Source organism: Canis lupus, chromosome X (genome assembly GCF_048164855.1).
Source record: "Canis lupus baileyi chromosome X, mCanLup2.hap1, whole genome shotgun sequence".
Classification (NCBI taxonomy): Eukaryota; Metazoa; Chordata; class Mammalia; order Carnivora; family Canidae; genus Canis; species Canis lupus.
The window spans coordinates 38,954,902-38,968,376 of record NC_132876.1 but is presented as its reverse complement, the minus strand read 5'-3'; the positions used below and the strand labels follow the sequence as shown (position 1 = coordinate 38,968,376).

Sequence of the window (13,475 nt, the reverse complement as noted above, 5' to 3'; positions counted from 1 at the left end):
AACCCTGAGCTCTTCCTTTTCCCTTCTATCTGCTCCTGGCTTCCCTCTGCTCCCGTTCTTTCTCCCTCCCTTTGGATGTCTGCGAACCCGGCGCGGTTGAGGTGTGTGTGTGTGTGTGTGTGTGTGTGTGTGTGTGTGTGTGTTAGGGAGAAAGCCGTGGATGGTAGAGGAAAGCACCTCTCACCTCCCCCAGCCCGGGCCGAAGCCACACACACCCCCAGCTCTCGGCAGGGGCGGGCGGGGCGGGGCGGGGGGGGGGGAAGCGGAGAAGGGGGAGGGAAAGAGGGAGGACGGGGCAGCCTGCAGGGGCAGCAGCTACTGCCTTCTCTGCATCTCGGTGGCCGGGGCTGGAAGGAAGCTGAAGCCGCAACCCCAAGTCAGCCCCCGCTGCCCCGTCCCACCGCCTCATCTCTCCCCCCTCGGTACGGAATTTTCTGTTTCATTCGTTTGCTCTCCCCGGGCCTCCCCCTCCCTTGGGTGGTGGCAGAGACTGGGGGGCTGAGCGCCGGTGCGGGTAGAGGGGACCGGAGCGCCTTGGGGCGGTTGGCTTGCAGAGTCTCTTTTGCCCTTTGGCTTGAGTACCCCCTGCTTTGAGTACCCCCAGGCCAGGCTCGGTGCTGGCGGTGGTGGGGCTGTGCTGGCAGCCACCGGTCATCCCGGGGTAAGGGGAGTTGAGCCAATGAGAGCGGGCTAGTGGCCGGTGGACAGCTGAACAGCCAGACAGCTGGACAGCGGGACCCTGAGTTGCCAGGGGCTGACCTGGGGTCATCTGGGCTGGTTTTAATCCCTGACCGGTTTAGTGTAACCCGGCGCAGGCAGCCTGGGAACTGGCCGGATTCTCCCATTTGTGTTCTTTTCACCCGTAGGGTTGGTCTCCCAAGACCAGCCTAGATTGGAGGATGGTGGGGAGTGGGGACGGATAGTGGTATTGAGGATGAGGGAGTAAGTTGCTTCGTGGTGGCAGTGGTGTCTATGGCGGGGGGGGGGGGGGGAGGGGAGGGCGGGAAAGCAGTGTCACTCGACACTTGCGCAACTCATTGATCTTTGCGCCTTTGTGTCATGTGAGCGCCCCCCCCCAAACTCTTGCGCCCAGAGCGCAGACCCTCTTGAACCTTCCTGGGATCAATTAAATGGATCCACCCCCACTGCAAGCCTGAGAGTACTACCTGAAACCTGCAGACACTTAGGTCCACTAGCTGGCCCAACCTCACAGCCCCAAAGCTTGGCTTTGTCGTTTATCTCCCTCACCACATCTCACCAGAAAGGGGAATACAAGGCTCTGGTTTTCTGAACGCTGGGCTGATAACTGAAGCCCTTTCCCTTACCCATTTTCAGAGATATCCGGGTCTCAGAGAATGCTGCCTTGTTCTTCCAGCTGTCACCTAAACACACACACTACGAACCTGAGTGGAGCTCTAGAAGGAGCCAGAACTTTCTGCCCTGTCTAAATGGCCAAGTGTTCCATTGTCTTGTCATTGAAGCTGGCATAGTTATGTTTAGTGGGAGCCCTAGCAACTCTCCTAGGCTACTCTGGGAAAATCCCTTAGGGCACCAAGCAAGGCAAGTTTTTCTGTTGTCCTCAGTACCCTTCACCCTGAGGTGGCCCACTATTCTGGAGAGTATTAAGCTTTCTGTGGGAACAAGGCATCTGAGAAAAGTATTGCCTTGGAGGATGAAGAGTTTGTGTTTGTGTGTGTGAGGGGGGAGAGGGGTGAGGATGGAGCCTCCCCCTCCATACTGTTGAAACACTTGAGGAAGTGTATCTAAACACTGGGCAATGATATAGATGGGAAATAAATCACTTGATTCTGGAACCTCTTTGCCTTTCTCCAATTCAAAGGCCAACAACCTCAAGTGTACAGCCTCCCAAACAAAAGAGGTCAATGTTGTCATCAAGCTGGTTCCTCTTTTGGCGTGAGGGGTGAATAGGATATGTGGCTCTGGACAAGACCTTGGGGCATCTCCCTTTCTCTGACCAAAGTGCGGTCTAGATGAGGCTTCCAGGCAAGCCTAGGATGCAACCAGGAGCAGTGCCCAGGAAGAGAAGAACCCTATTCTTGGGAGCCATCTCCTGCAAAGGCCTTATATACAGTGCAATTGCCTTTAACATATGGGGATTATGGGTGTTGTTGAATTTTGATGCTTTCCCATTGGTTTGTGGATAAGATCCCAAATTTTCTTACCTTACCCTGCTAACCTCTTCAGGAGATCAAGGATATACAAAATAAAATCCCTCCCAAAGTTAAAAGCACCATGCAAATATCAGGCACTACTATAGGAATTCTAGGACAAACCTACTGGAGGATCTCCTAATGCAGTGAAGAAACTGACTTGGACAGGAGCCTACACTTGCCTTGGTTGCTTGTCAGCCTTGAGGCTGGAGGGCCCATCTTCTCTGTGGATATGGAAATATTCCAGTTTTCTACTTGGTGGCTGAGAGTGTATGTCTGTTTGAACTCTCCTAGGGCAGTTAGCAACCAAAGGCTACAACTACAGAAGGGGTTCAAAGTCAGAAGTGATAGTGACTATTAGTAATTGAAGCCAGATCTACCTGGCTTCTCCGTGAGGTTAATTCACATGGCCTGGCTTATTTACACACCATCCAGATATGACTTCATAATGCAATTGAGACTTAAACATTCAGAGACACTCTCTTTCCTCTTCTAGCCGTGACTATAGTGGTAAGTGGGACATGTAGACCACAGTTTGGTGTAATATCACAGGCAAAGTGAGATTGATGTGAGAGACCCAGAGATTAAAAGCATTTTCTTTCCCCTGTTAAGCAAGGTTTCTCAATCTGGTCAGTACTGACCTTAAGGGCCATATGGTTCCTTATGGTGAGGGGCTATGCTGGCATTGTAGGATGTTTAGCAGCATCTCTAGCCTCTGTCCACTAGATGCCAGTAACACCCCCCACCTTGTGACAGCCCAAAATGCCTCCAGACCTTGTCACATGTCCCCTAGGGGGCAGAATTGGCCTCCCCATTGAGAACCACTGCCATTTAAAGTAGTGTCATATTTCAAAGACCTTAATTTTCCCCACACAGCATGTCCCGATCTTGTATGGAACAGAATCTCAGAAAGTATGAATATTTTGTGAGGAAACAGCATAAAAAGGAGTTCTTACAAATCGAGAAATTTTGACAAATGATTAAATTCATTGTTATAATCATTGCCACCTCCCCATCGCTATGGAACTTTTGTTGAGCACTCACTGTAAGTAGGGTGTCGATTATAGCAATGATCTGGAAAGGCACAATTCCAGCCTTCAATATACTAAGGAACTATTGACCTTTATGTCCTAAGGGAAAGGGTTACGGATTTTCATGGATCACCAGTTTCTGGATTGAATCTAACCTGGCTTTCTCCCGCTTTTATTTCTCTTTTGTTCTCAGTGACTTATTCTTTAAGGTTCTGCCTTAGGGAGATTGCTCTTTGTCTTGCTAATCACCATAGCTCTATGTGGAATTTTTTTGTGACTTCTCTCTAAGTGACACATACGCCACCATAACAATGTATCCAGCATTGAAATGACCACAGCATCACAAAAGCTTTAACAAATTGAACAGTTTGAAGGGCAGGTTTTTATTTACAAAGGAAAGTGCTTCTAGTCACCTTTGCATTAGAGAAATACTCGACAGTGGCAAAGACAAAGGAAAGGAATGCAATGCAAGAAGAAAAGGTGATTCTTAAAATTCTGTGGAGTGTTGATTGTGGGTTTTAACTCAGCCATCTCGCTGCCCCAGGGAGTCAAACAATGCTAATATGAGTTGCAGGATCCTGTTCAGGATATCAGCAAAGGAAAACGCAGGAGTTAGTGGAGAATATGTGTTCAAAATCGGCTGAGTGAGCCCCTGCCTTAGAAAATGAGTTTCCCATGAGCTAGACCTACATCACTGTCACTTGCTTTGAATAAGTAAGTCCTAGGCCAATACCGTGCATATATAGACAGCAACATGTCCCTCATGAAAACCTACACAGGGACTACCAATCAGCACATTTAAACTTTGTGTTTTCATGAGTTAAGATTCTCTGGCCAAGGCTAATAATTTATTTGAGTAAAAGCTTTGTCTGAATTGGAACCATGAATGGCTGTAAGTAATTGAAAACATGTTTCACATTTCAGAAGTGTGTTCAAATTCTCATATCACAACAGGATTCCTGTAATCAAGGCATAAGTCCTTAAATAGTGATTAATCTTAATAAAAGAAGTATAAACGCAACCATACTTCATGGATTAGCTAAGGACTTTGCTGTGCCTACCATTAATGGAAATGCAGATGCAGCTAGCCCTGGGCAAATTTATAAAATGGAATTACAGCATCACAGAACATTTAGAGAACATTGGGCCTTGCCTAAGTCTCCATGATAGTGACAGAGACAAGACCCCAAATAAAACCTTGCTGCTTTGTAGCTGACTCTCTGTGTGGCCTTAGGAAGGGCAGGTTTAGTCTCTATTCTGCCTGCCCCCATCCCCTTGGCTTATTTAAAATCTGCCCTCATGGAATGATATGATCTACCCTAATCAAAATACCAGCATATTCTCTCTCTCACAAATAGCTGTCTAAAGCCTTTCTTTTTTTCCCCAATTGTCCAAAAATAAAGCCTCTATCTACTTTTAGTAAGGAAAGTGAAAGCATGAGGGTACAGGTATTCCTTTTACATAAAGACTTTCTGAGGCCCCTGAAAATCACCCCAGTTGCAGGTCAGGCTTTGTAAATCTCTGGAGGCCAGGGTAGGACTGAGAAAGGTGGCTTCTCCCGCCTTTTCAAGAATAGGCAATTTTTTTTCCTGGAGGGTGTGCTACAAAAATGAAAATTTTAATTCGAGTATTTTTCTCTGGAGCATTGGTGGGTATGAAGGAGTATCTGGTGAGCTATGCTTTATTCTTTATCAATGACACAGATCATTATGGACAGAGTAATGAGGGGCTAGCTATGGAAGGCTCTTGGAGAGTGGGTTATATTAGAGAATGTAAGCTTTGGAGTCAACAGACTTTGGTTTTAATTCCAGCTCCATGTTTTCTTAGTTGTAAAAAAAAAAAAGAAAAAAGTTATTATTTTGATAAGTTTGGTGTTTTCTCATGAACATTTTTTGCTTTTAGTTCTTATGTTTAGGTCTTTGATTCATCTTGAGTTGATTTTTGCTCATGATGTGAGATAGGGATCCACTTTCATTTTTTTTTTTTTTTTTGCATCTGGCTATCTGGTCCCAGCATCACTTGCTGAAAAAACTATTCATTCCCCTGTAGATGGTCTTGACACCTTATCCAAAATCATTTTGCCCATAGATGATATATGGGTTTATTTCTGGACCTGCAATTCTTTTTTTTAAAGATTTATTTCTTTATTTGAGAGAGAAAGAGAGCAAACGCACATGTGCAGAAGTGGGGGAGGGTTAGAGGAAGAAGGAGAGAAAGGAGAATCCTCAGGCAGACTCCTCCCTGAACACAGAACCTGACTTGAGGCTCCATCCCAGGACTCTGAGATCATGACGTGAGCTGAAATCAAGAGTTGGCTGCTTAACCGACTGAGCCACCCAGCTGCTCCTGGACCCTTGATTCTACCCCAATTGGTCTAATTTGTCTATCCGTGTTCCAGTACCACACTCTTTTGATTGCTGTAGCTTCGTATTGAGTTTTAAAATAAGGAAATGTGATTCTTCTAACATTGTTCTTTTGTCTCAAGATTGATCTGCATAGCCAGGGTCTCCCAACTCCATATAAATTTGAGGATCAGCCTTTTCATTTCACCAAAAAAGGCCATTAAGATTTTAGTTGTGTTTACACTGAATCTGTAGATCACTTTGAAGAGGATTTCCATCTTTTTTTAAAAAAGAGATTTAAAACAATTTATTTCTTCATGAGAGACACACACAGAGAGAGAGAGGCAGAGACATAGGCAGAGGGAGAAGCAGACTCCCCATGGGGAGCCCAACGTGGGACTCGATCCTGGGACCCTGGGATCACACCCTGAGCTAAAGGCAGATGCTCATCCACTGAGTCACCTAGGCATCCCAAGAGTATTTCCATCTTAACAATATTGTCTTCCAAACTATGACACACGGTGTCTTCCCACTTATTTAGGTTTTCTTTAATTTCTTTCAGGAATGTTGTATAGTTTTATAGTTTTCAGTATGCAAGCCTATACATTTTTGGTTAAGTTTATTCCTAAGTATTTTTGATGATATTGAAAAATTAAATTGTTTCCCTAATTTTCTTTATGGATTGTTTATTCCTAATGTATAGATACAAGTGATTTATGCATGTTCATCTTGTATAAGCTGAGACTTTGTCTAGTTTGTCCATTAGCTATAATAGTTGTTTTGTTTATTCTTCAGGATGTTTTCTCTAGAGATAGTTTTACTTCTTCCATCCCAATTTGGTTGCCTTTTATTTCTTTTTCTTGCCTAGTTTCCTTGGCTAAAACTTTTGGTCCAATGTAGAATGGAAGTGAAAAAAATGAACATTTTTCACTTATTTCTGATTTTAGAGGGAAAGCTTTCAATTTTTTTGATAATTGAGTATAAACTTATCTGTAGGTATTTTGTAAATGCCCTTTATCAGGTAGACAAAATTGCGTTCTATTCCTAATTTTTTAGTGTTTTTATCATGAAAAGATGTTGAGTTTTGTCACATGCTCCTTTTTTCATTAAAAAGTGGAGATGATCATGTAGTTTTTCCTTCATTCTATTAATGTGGTATATTACATTGATTTTCTTGGACCAACCTTACATTCTTGGGCTAACTCCTACTTAGTTATGGTATATAATCCTTTTTTTATGCTGCTAGATTCAGTTTATAGTATATTATTGAGGACGTTTTGCTCTGTATTCATAAAGGATATTGGTCTGTAGCTTTGTCTTCTTGTAATGTCTTGGTCTGGCTTTGGTATCAGAATAATGCTGGCCTCATAGCATGATTTAGTAAGTATTCTCTCCTATCTTTTGGAAGAGTTTAACGATGAATAGTTTTAATTATTCTTTGAATATTGATAGAATTCACCAGTGAAGCCATTTGGTACTGAGCTTTTCTTTGGAACATTTTTGATTATAGGATGTTTTTTGATAACTGATTCAATAATTTTGCTTTTTAAAGATTTGTTCACAATTTATATTTATTCTTCTGTTTTGATAGCTTTAATTTCTAGAAATGTTTCCATTTTATTTTCAGTTCTCTAATTGCTTTGTATACAACTTTTTACTTTTTTCTTTTCTTATTCATTCTTTGTATACAACTACCCATTTTATTTTTGTAAGATTGATAGTAAAATGTCCCTTCTTTAATTTCTTATTTTGGTAATTTGAGTCTTCCCTTTATTCTTAATCAATCTATAATATTGTTAATTTTTGATGTTTTTAAAGAAATAATCTTTACTTTGTTGATTTCCTCTATTTTTTTTTCTATTCTCTGGTTTATCTCTTCTCTAATTTTTATTATTTCCTTCCTTCTGCTAACTTTGGTTTTAATTTGTTCCTTTTATTTTAGTTGCTTAAAGTGTAAAGTTACATTGTTGATTAGAGTTCTTTTTTTAACATAGGTGTTTGCAATATAAATGTCCCTTGGAGCACTGCCTTCATTATATCACATAAGATTTGATGTGTTGGGAGCACCTGGGTGGCTCAGTCAGTTAAGTGTCTGCCTTCAGTTCAGGTCATGATCCCAGGGTCCTGGGATTGAGCCCTGCATCAGGCTCCCTGCTCAGTGGAGAGCCTGCTTGTCCCTCTCTCTCTCTGCCTTTCACCACTGTTCATGCTCTCTCTCCCTTTCTCTCTCCCTTTGCCCTCTCTCAAACAAACTCTTTAAAAAAAAGGATTTGGTGTGTTGTATTTTCATTTTTATTCTTACATTTTCTCTTGTGATTTCTTCTTTGATACTTTTGTTGTTTGAGAGTTTGCTGTTTAAATTCTATGTTTGTGAGATTTCCTGTTTTCCTTGTGTTATTGATTTCTATTTCTAGCTTCATTCTATTGTGGTTGGTAAATATACTTTATGTGATTTCAATATTTTAAAATTTACTGAGATCTATTTTGTAGGTTAAAAATTTATTGGGTAGAGTATTCTGCTTATATCTTTTGTATCTAGTTGGTTTATAGTATTATTCAATCTTCTATTTCCTTTTCATTTTTTTGTCCCATTGTTCTATCCATTATTGAAAGTGGAGTATTTAAGTCTCCAACTATTATTTTAAAACTATTTCTCCCTTAAATCTTGAATCATGCATTTTGGGTTTCTGTTGTTTGGTGTATATATGTTTATATCGTTAGATCTTCTTGATGAGTTGACCCTTTATCAGTATATAGTATTTTTCTTTGGCCCTTCTAATAATTTTTGACTTAAAGCCTATTTTGTCTGCTATTAGTATAGTCACCTCAGCTTTCTTTTGGTAGCCATTTGCATAGGATATCGTTTCATTCTTTCACTTTCCACCTATTTGTATTTTTGGCTCTAAAGTGAGTCTTTTAAAGACAGGATATACTTGGATTATATATATTTTTTGGATTATATTTTTTTGTTAAATCCATTCTGCTAATTTCTGTCTTTTAATTAGAGACTTTAATCCATTCACATTTAAAGTAATTACTGATAAGGAAGAACTTACTATTGCCATGTTGCTATTCTTTTTCCATGTATCTCTTTTGTTTTCTAATTCCTCCATTTATAACTTATTTTGTGTTTGGTTTCCCCTTCTGCTTTGGGATTCTGTGTGGTAAAGGACCAGTATGGGAAAGCTAATGATCTATTCTTCATACATTTATGCAATAAGTATGAAATAGAAAACCTTCACTTCCCTCCATACTTACTTCCTCATCTTCTCTCATAGGCATTGCAAATCAGCTTCTCTGGTCTTTACCTATTACAGCCATACCTATCCACTTAAATATTCAACCATCGGTTTAAACTCAGTTGTTCTGAAATGGACTACTTTCTCCAGAAAACCTATTTTATTTGGTAAGTAAAATATAATCAGGAATTTTATTATTTCAGTCCTCCAGACATAAGTTTATCTTGGATTCTTCCCTCTCCCTTAGGCCTCCACATTCATAAAGTCATTAATATCTATTGGCAATTCCTTCTTGTCACTTGGATTTGAGGGAAAATTTCCAGACAAAGATAGTAGTATGTGAGGATTCCTGGGAAAAAAACATGATATGTTCTAGGAAGTGAAAGAAAGTAAAAGCAGCTGTTATATAGAGTCCAAGAAAAAAAGTGGCTGGAATAGTCATGGGCTGGATTATGCAATTATGTAACATCATGTGAGGATTTGCCATGCTAGAGACTTTAAAGTTTATTCTAAGAAAAATGAAAAGTCCATGAAGAAGGAGAGTTACATGACCAGCGATCCATGTTAAAAGGATCTCTCTGCTTAAAAAGAATGGGTTAGAGAAGAACACTAGAGGCAGGAGGATTAGCTAAGAGGGTGCTGAAATAATATAGGAAAGAAGTAATGGTGGCCTAGAATAAGGCAGTCACAGGTTGTAGAGAAGAGGACAGAATAATGAGATAGTTAAGAAATATAATCAATAAGACTTAGTGATGAATTGACTGTGGTGAATAAGGAAGAGGAATGTGACAAAGACAATTTCCAAGTTTCTGGCTTGAGCAAGTAGGTGAATAGTGATACCATTTTACTGAAATGGGGAAACTGACAGCTATGCATATTTGAGAGGAAGAATATGGGTTCAGGTAGGATAGGAAGAGATTATGATGCCTGTGAGACATCCAAGGAGAGATATTAGGTAATATAAAGAGTTGGTCTGGAGTTCCAAAGAGATAATCAAGGTTGGTGACAAGATTCGGAAGTTGTCAGCATATGGATAGTATCTAAAGTCATGTGATTCAATATACCTAGGGAGAGAGTATAAATAGAAGAGGGCAGAGGGCTAAACTGTGTAGTCCTCCAACGTTTACAGATTATGCAGTGAAGTAAAGGCCACAAAAGAGACTGATCATACTAGAGATATAGGAGAAAAATCAGAATAGTTTGATATTCCAACAACAGTTGAGGATGGTGGCCAAGGGACAAATATTTCAAGAGGGAATTCAAGAGAATTGGCAGAGAAAAGGAAATGAAAGGAGGGACTAGTCGGTGGGGCATATGGAGTCAAGTGAAGTTGGGTTTCTTTATTTTTAAGGTGGAAGAGCCTTTGAGATGTTTAAATCATGACAGAAGAAACCAATTAAACAGGAGGGAAGGAGAAAGGAGATAATATAGTGGAGTCCCCAAATGGTACAGAATTAGCCTTAGAGAGGAGAGGAACATCTTTTCTACTGTAACATAAATGAAGGAGAAAAGAACCAGTGTGCCTTAAGATAAGTTTGTAGTTTTCATAATACAAAGGTGGGGCAGTTTTCTTCTGCCTTTTTATATTTTCTGTGGATTACTAGGAAATGAGACCATTTACTGAGAAGGAGGGCTCAACGTTTAAGGGTTTGGAGGTTTAAGGAGAGTATAGAAAATAATTTTGAGAATGGGAGACCCAGTTAAGTGAGTAAATTAGAACCACCACGCAGTATTGAGAGCAGTTTGGTGGTTCTTCTAACACTGCTCAGCAGACTGAGTGCAGATGCAGAAAAAGGAGATGGTTAACTTATCCAGGATTTTGCTAGGTGGGTGTGATAGTACAGTGGATCCAAAGAGCTGGAGGTGTGATGGATCATTGAATCCAAGCTCAATATAGAGAGAAGTGAAGCAAGTGGAGGCTATGGATAGGGTTAAAATAGAGGGCTCAATGAACAGGTGGCCCTAGTAAGGTTCGAGAACTTCATTGTCTTGAAAACAATAGAGTACACACAGCAGAAGAATAGAGAGATTTGTGGTAAGAGAATGAGGTCAGAAATTACTTTTAGAGAAGGATCAGGTTCTGGTCTGACAAAGTTGAGGGTGTGGCTCTGAAAGTAGATGGCTGAGGTACACTGAAGGAGGAGAAGATAATTGGAAATAGAACTGAAGGATCAGGGTGTCGGTAGGATCATCTATACAGCCATGGATGTCACTAAAGGTGATGGTAGGAGTTAGTGTTTAGATGAAGTTGAGAGCCTAAAATTGGGGTGCCTGGGTGGCTCAGTAAGTTAAGCATCTATCTTTGGGTCAGGTCATGATCTCAGGGTCCTGGGTTCAATCCTCACATTGGGCTCCCTGCTCAATAGAGTGCACACAGCAGAATAATAGAGAGATTTGGAGTGTGGAGCCTGCTTCTCCCTCTCCCTCTGCTATCATCCCCTCTTGTGCTGACTCTGTCTCAAATAAATAAATAAAATCCTTTAAAAAAGAGAGAGAACAAAATTTTCAGTGAATGGCAGAGGATGGGGGTGGTGGTGATAAAGTGACTGGGAAGTTGGTTTATAACAAGAATGTTAGAAGGCTATTTAGCTGAATGGTATGAGCTTTAAAGTAGCAGGGTTTATATGGAATCTGGAGCCAGACTGGCTGAGCTTAAATTCTGATCCTATCACAGAGAAGTGATGATTGTGAAGTTACTTAATCTCTGTGCCTCAGTTTTTTTATCTGTAAGGTGTGTATGATGATGTTACCGACCTCATAGGTTTGTTAAGAGATCAAATAAGGTAATTGCTGATGAATATTTAGAACATCATCTGGCCCATAGTTATATTCTTATGTAATATCCTTTATATAAGGTTGGGTACCCATCTCTGATTATTTTCAGATATAAGCTCTCAACCAACCATAGACATACCATTTGTTAGCTTGAGTTGTTTTATTCCTGTCACCTGCAACCCAAGCCTATGCTGAGTATATCAGCAGTGAGGTCCTCAGACTCAGCCAGGTCATCAGCAGAGAGGCCATGTTTTCTGAAGTTCACTTTGTTTAGCAAGAGTCTGATGGGGAATATATCAGATGTATCCTCAAAGTTGTTTTGGTAATGATGGTCATTAGACTTATAAGCAGAGTGACCTGAGAGGAGCTTCATCAGTGCCTTTGAAGCCACATTAAACAGTGTGGTGTAACCATTACAAATAAAATTTTCCTATTTGGTAACTACAAACCAACCAGCCATCCCCATAGTAGAAGAGCCTCACACTGCATAGAAAAACAGTATGCAGAATGGGGAGATAAGAGGGTAAAGCCATTCCCAGGAAGATCCTCTATTAGAGGCAGTTAATATCCTTATAAATCCATAGTAGTCTTAGAGGGTACAATTGGAGGATGTCATCATGATTTGACATTTTAATGTATGTACAGAGGAAGTATTTTTTCTCTAGTTCTGCCCATTCTACCCAGGTATGCCAATATTAGATGATTCTAATGGAATCACAAACTCAGGTGTGGAAGAGGCCTTAGAATCGAGGTATGCCTTAATGGTAAAGGTTATATAACAGACTCAGTGGGTTATGACTTCTTTAATAGTTAGAGGAGGGTAGGAACTCTAAATCCAAATAATACAGCCATCCTTTCCCCTAGTCTCATACACACTCATTCATTCATTTCAAATAATTATTAATTGGGATATATCAGTAAACAAAACAAAGATCCTTGGCCCTATGGAATTTCCAGGAGAGGAAAGAGAGAAGGGAATACGTAACAGTGTATTCAACCAAAAGAATCATGATTGTTTATTTTTAAAGCGTTAGTTACTTCATTTTCATCTACCAAGATGACACAGGAAAGAAAAAGTTTCTGCCAACAAAGTATGTTATCTGTTTTCTTCCATTTCCCCAATAAGTATCTGGTGCTGAAAATACACTTTTTATACCCCTCTAAATGTATTCTTTGGAAAAGGTCTGGTAAAATGACTATGAGTACTTCTGGCCCATCCTAGAGACATATTTTCACAGTAGCGAGTGTCTTAAGTCAGAGGTGGAAAGGTAGAATTTTAGGTATTAAGTCAGGGGTGGAATTGTAAAATTTTAGGCAGTAGTGAGCTGGGAAGGTGTAGGTGTTGTGAGGACCAGGAATCTTCTTCATTCTGGCCCTGGCTATGGGTTCCTTTTTTAAGTCAGACATTGTGCTAGATCCTAGATTTGAATAAGATAGTTCCTGGTTTCAAAAAGCTTTAGATCTGTGGAAGGGATATAATAGACACTGCAAAAGATAATCAGAACATGATTAGTACTATATCAGTGGTGTGGTCAACATGGTGGGATACATATGGAGGAGAAAGAATGACGAGTTACTAACTCTGTGGGAGTCTGGGAAAGCTTCACAGAGTAGGTGATATTTTAACTGGGGATTGAAAGGTTAATGAGAGTGTACTGAAGAAAGAATAGAGGCAAGATATTCTATGCAGAGAGAACAACATGTACAAAAATATGAAGCCATAAAAGCATAGGCTAAAAGTAAATTTTCTAGTCATGTGAGAACTCTACTATTGTTGGAGCATAGGAAGTGTGTGGGGAAGGTGTGGTAGGAGATGAAGTGGAAGAGGGAGTGTGTCAGATTGCCAAGGAATTTGTACATCATACTAAGGAGTCTGGCAGCGGAAAATCAACAGAGTTGTTTTCAAAGCAAGGTGGA

The 13,475-nt window shown here is 40.5% G+C and overlaps 1 protein-coding gene across 5 annotated transcripts in view; it reads left to right on the top strand.

Moving 5' to 3' along the window:
• The first annotated feature begins 280 nt into the window (after positions 1-280).
• The window catches only part of RTL4 (retrotransposon Gag like 4), a 494,612-nt gene continuing 481,417 nt past the window's right edge, over positions 281-13,475 (top strand). For 4 of the 5 annotated variants that reach the window (XR_012026642.1, XR_012026644.1, XR_012026645.1 and 1 more), the window contains exon 1: positions 281-422. The gene's annotated coding sequence lies outside the window, so the exon portion shown is untranslated. Of the gene's footprint in view, positions 423-8,822; positions 8,951-13,475 lie in introns of all 5 variants that reach the window. The other variant, XR_012026643.1, reaches the window with a different exon arrangement.